The 5,519-nt window shown below is 49.1% G+C and overlaps 1 pseudogene; it reads left to right on the top strand.

Annotated features, from left to right (window-relative positions):
* The first annotated feature begins 737 nt into the window (after window positions 1-737).
* LOC126535860 (uncharacterized) lies at window positions 738-5,283 on the top strand (annotated as a pseudogene).
* Window positions 5,284-5,519: the final 236 nt, after the last annotated feature.

Genomic DNA, 5,519 nt, shown 5'->3' on the forward strand with positions numbered 1-5,519 from the left:
ATCTGATTGCATGTATGCGCGACGCGAATAGTGTAGAACTTTGCGGAAGAGACGCGGGTCCCAGTCACCAGTCTAGAACATTCGACGCCTGATGTATAAAAGCCGACGTGCTTGACCCGCTGATCAAATTTTGACGATCACCGAATGTGTTCGCCGCTGTCATCGTCCTTTAAGTGTAACCTGTTTTTATGGGCAAAGGTTCACCCATTTGTTTGCGGAATCGGAAGCGAAGGCTGGCAACATAGGAGAGAGGAATGGCGGCCGCGAAGGAAGGCAGTTGTCACGCTGGTTAGGACTGCTTCGTTTCTTTTATTTATCTATTAAAGAGCACCCTTCTTATAAATCTGTGTTACTGCGAAGAAATTCCTAACATCTCAGAAGTGGGATACACGGAAACCATCGTGGTGAAGCGATCCTGGAAGCCGATGTCGTGGGACTGCGTCGACGGTGATACTCGCGGACGTTTCAACGGACGCTGCATTAATGCCGTCTTGGCAAGTTACTGACCGTAAAAGGAACCATTCTGCTGCCTTGAAAACGTGCGTGCGGACACTCTGTGTGACGTCTACGAGACGCAACGGTATCGTCTTCGTGAGGTACCAACAACTAAAACATGAGTGTTTGTGCCGCCTCAAAAACGAGGCTGCGGAAGCTCTGTGGGACTTCGTAATCTTAGACGCTCAGCTGGAAGCGAAAAACCATATATACGCCCAGGGAGAGGCTAGACAACCCCGAACATGGAGATGGCGGCGGAACCCACGATGCAACTGATGCAAGCTCTGCTGGAGCAAAACCGGCGGTTACTGGCGCTCCTCGAGAGGAAACCTGAAGCGGCCTACGTTATGCCGGGCCTGAATAAAGCTATCCGCGAGTTCGACGGCGAGGTCGCATCGCACGAAGCCGGGGCGTGGCTGAAGAGTATCGATTCCATGGCGGTCCTGCACGGCTGACTGGACAGGTTCAGTCTAGAAAACGCCACGCTTAACATGAAGAGACCTGCTCAATTTCGGCTTCAGGCCTGTGTCGATGACCTCACTACGTTGGAGGACTTCAAGATTACCTTGAAAAACAGATTTTTGGGTCAGACAAGCACGGCCGAAAAGTGGAAGCAAATGAAGGAAAGGGTCCAGATGAGGGGAGAGTCCATCACCGCATACTTCCTCGAAAAGACTTTGTTATGCAAGGAATTGGGCCTCGGTATGCAAGATACCAAGGAGTAAGTTTTGGTGGGGCTGCGGTTTAGAAACGCATGTATCTCCATGACGGCGAAAGAACACAAGAATGAGGATGAATTGCTGGCAGACTTGCGAAGAGTGGAGCGAATAAGCGAAGCTAGAATTCTGAAGTCACCAGGGTCCAACCCACAAGGTGGTGATCCAGGTGCTACGACACCTCGTGCCAAGCTTCCGACGTCCAGATCTCGAGTGGTGGGGACCACCGAAGCAAACGCCGGAGCCGCCCAAGCGTGATCAAGCGGAGCGAAAATGCTACAGTTGCAGAAGGTATGGGCACATAGCGAGAGACTGTCCAAAAACAAACCCTGTTGGTAGCTTAGTGGTGAATGAGAATCCCACAAGTGACAGTGGTCCATCAAAGTTCCTGAAAACTGCGACCGTCAATGGAACTCACCAGCTCTCGGTGATGATTGACCCGGGAAGTTCAGACTGTATATTGCGTCATCAAGCGGCTTGAAATGCACAGCCTACAAGTTGTGTGCAGGATCCAAGACTTGTATGTGTTTGGGAACACCGACACATCTACATTTCGGTCTATCGGGACCTCGGAGGTGGACATAGAAGTCGATGGCATGGTATGCTGCAAGGTCAAGGTGATTGTTGTCAACAGTGACTTACCCGTGGGCATGCTGGTTGCTAGAACCTGCACGGAACACGACCACATTGCATACCTACGCATGGGAGATGAACTCAGGATTGGCTACCGAGATTATCTTCCATTTTTAACATCGACATTGCCCAGATGAAGCCTTCCAAGAAACCACTTCGTGTCAAGGAAACCATTCAGCTGCCCAAAAGAACTGTGTGTTGGGTGACAGTGGAGACCAGTAAGAGAGAAGTAAATCTGATCTGACCTAGTGGGCCTGGTAAGGGAATGCTACTTCACATCGAACACGGAAGGGTTTAGATGCCCATGAGGAACGACAAGGATGAAGACCAACAACTGATCAAGGGAAGTTTGTTAGCTGACGCTGAACGGCTTTAAGGGAGCGAAGAGTTAGCCATCCGTGAGACCTGTGTCTCAGCCGAAGCCTCTTGATCGTAGCATGCTCAATGCCACGAAAGACGACAATCAACAAGTGGATGCACTGCTGAAGCTGCTGAATGTATACAGGGACTGCTTTGCACTGAACTTGTCAGAGTTGGGCTGTTGTAACCAACCGGAGATGACTACCACAGAGTAGTCCGTAATCACTCCAGTCAGCTGCAAACCGTACACGACTAAGGCAGAGGAAAGAGAAGCCATCCAAGAAATTGTCAAAGAGTGGAAAGCGACTGGCATTGTAACCGAAACATCCCCGCCGTACGCTAGTCCAGTGCTACTCGTGAAAAAGAAAACGGAGAAAATTGTCTAGTGAAAGATCTAGTCTACGGCTAAATAGCGAAACGGTGCCAGAACAATTTTCCTTGCCAAACATTGATCACCAGCAGCAACGACTGTCCGGAGCATGAATGTACTATGTGTTAGGCTGTGCAAACAGATACTTTCAACTTCCACTGAGTGAGGAATCGAAGGCCAAACCTGCATTCATCACGCCTGATGAGACCGGGCAGTTAGAACGTATGGTGTTCGAGTTAAGAAACGGTCCTGCTGTATTTGAACGTCTAATGAACAAGTTCCCCGGATCTCTGCGTAACACTGTAGTATTGTGTTACATGGACGACTTGCTGATTCCAGCCAAGGACTCGGAAGACTTGCTGGTTCGGCTCAAACAAGTACTAGATGCTTTACGAGCTGCTGGTCTAACCCGTAAGCTATCCAAGTGTGTCTGTGGAAGTGGTGAACTCGACTACTTAGATTTGAATATTGTGAAATGCTACCTGCAGCCAGGTGAAGTGAAGCAACAAGCTATACTGGACGACGCCAACTGATGTTCACAATGTCAAGAGATTTTCGGGTCTGACAGGATTTTTCGGACGATTCATTCCCCATTATGCTCTGGAGGCAGAACCCCTTACTTCTCTGATCAAGGAACACACAAAGTTTATATGGGGAGTGGAGCAACAGGAAGCTTTCGACCAGCTCCAAAGAAAACTGACAGAGCCTCCGGTTCTGAAGTTGTATGACCTTTCGGCTCCACCAGAACTCCACACGGACGCAAGCAAACATGGACTTGCGGGAATGATCCTTCAACAAGATCAGTCAGGACGCTGGCACTTGGTGTTTTGTGTCAGTAGACGCACCACTGAGGCTGTGGAGAATCACTAAGCAGGAAAACTGGAGCTGATGGCAATGTTTTGGAGTATGGAAAGACTTGGGCCATTCTTCCTAGGCATTCCGCTCACGCTGGTAACAGATTGCCAAGCAATTGTGTATCGGAATACGCACAAGACGCTACGACCACAGATAGCAAGGTGGTTGGACTAACATCAAGAGTATGACTTTGAGGTGAAGCACAGAGCAAGTGAGAAAATGGCACATGTGGACTATTTGAGTCGTGAACCCATAGGAGCGCCGCAAGACACGCTCGATGAGGTTGTCGAGACAAGGATCGAAGTGTGCCTTGCCTTGAGTTTAGAGCAGAAAGTTGTGATCATCCAGCAATCTGATGCAGACTTGGCTAACCTTGCACAAATTCTCGAGAAGCCAATCAAGGAAAGGCAGAAAGTGTCGAAGTCAAAAACCTACGGCTGAAGGATGGAAAGCTGTTTTACGTGGAAGAAGACGGACGACTTCTTTTCGTGATGCCTAAGAGCATGCGTAAAACACTGTGTGTCAAGTTCCACTACTTACAGGGACATTTTAGTACAGACCAAACAGTGACGAAATTCAAGGAACTTTATTGGTTTCCACGGATGAAGCGCTACGTAGACCAGCACATGCATAGGTGTTTCGAGTGTCTGCTCAGAAAGCTTCTAGGAGGGAAGAAACCTGGACTTCTGCACCCGATACCACCAGAGAAAAGACCATTTCCAGTTGTACACGTAGACCATGTCGGTCCATTTGTGAGAAGTTCCATGAAAAACCAGTGGATCTTGATGTTGGTGGATAATCTGACTAATTCTGTGCTTCTCTACCCCGTGCGAGGCAGCTCAGCGAGAAATGTAACGCGGTGCATGCAGAGTGTTATAACCGAGTTCGGACTACCGGAGCGCATCATCTCAGACCGTCGTTCCTGTTTCACGTCCCGCGGCTTCGAAGCCGTCTGCCAGGAAAATGGTGTGGCTAATACACTGAACTCTGCTCACCATCCGAGGGCTAACGGTTAGGTGGAGCGTGTAAATCGAACTCTGGTACCGTGTATTATGGCTACAATCAAGGACCCGACTCACAAGTACGGGGATCAGAACATCAAGGAGTTAGAGAGCTACCAAAACACTGCATACAATGCCTCAACAGGCGCTAGCCCTTTCGGGCTTCTGCATAGACATCAACCAAGGATGCAGGATGGTGTCTTCAGATGGCTAAACACGGAGAGTAACGAGTGGTTATGTCCAGAGCAACTTCAAGAGATGGCTCAAAAAGGTTTTCTTGCTCAAAAGCAAGAAAAGTCGAAGCAGTACTTCGACAAACATCACTTCACAGCGGACAAGCTGAGTGTTCAGCACGAGGTCGCGGAATCGAATCCCGGCCACGGCGGCTGCATTTCGATGGGGGCGAAATGCGAAAACACCCGTGTACTTAGATTTAGGTGCACGTTAAAGAACTCCAGGCGGCCGAAATTTCCGGAGACCTCCACTACGGCGTGCCTCATAACCAGAGAGTGGTTTTCGCACGTAAAACACCATAACTTAAGCTGAGTGATGCAGACATAGTGGTCATGCGCTGCGTTCCAGAGCACACCGGCGCCCCAACAAAAACCCAGAAGAATTTCAGAGGTCCACTGACTGTGATTGAAGTACTCCCAGTGGACACCTACAGAGTGACCGAGATGAACGTAAAGAAAAGGGTCTATTCGACTACCGCCCACATCAGTCAACTGAAAAGATGGGGTGCAAGATGCCAAGAACTATGCGACCAATCAAGCACCGACGAGGAAGAGCGTTTCCGAAACGTAGCACGCGTGTGTCCAAAAGACATTTGTATCTTCGGGACTATACTATGTAAACTGAGGACAATTCGCTGTCAGAATGGCCGAGTGTTAGCGGAATCGGAAGCGAAGGCTGGCAACTTAGGAGAGAGAAACGGCGGCCGCGAAGGAAGACAGTCGTCACGCTGTCTTGAACTCTTCTTTTCTTTTATTTACCTGTTCAAGAGCGCCCTGCTTTAAAATCTGTGTGTCTGCAAAGAAATTCCTAACATAATATAACTTAGTTTCGTCTTTCACAGTATTACTGCGGTGT

This window comes from Dermacentor andersoni, chromosome 3 (genome assembly GCF_023375885.2).
Source record: "Dermacentor andersoni chromosome 3, qqDerAnde1_hic_scaffold, whole genome shotgun sequence".
NCBI classification, from domain to species: domain Eukaryota; kingdom Metazoa; phylum Arthropoda; class Arachnida; order Ixodida; family Ixodidae; genus Dermacentor; species Dermacentor andersoni.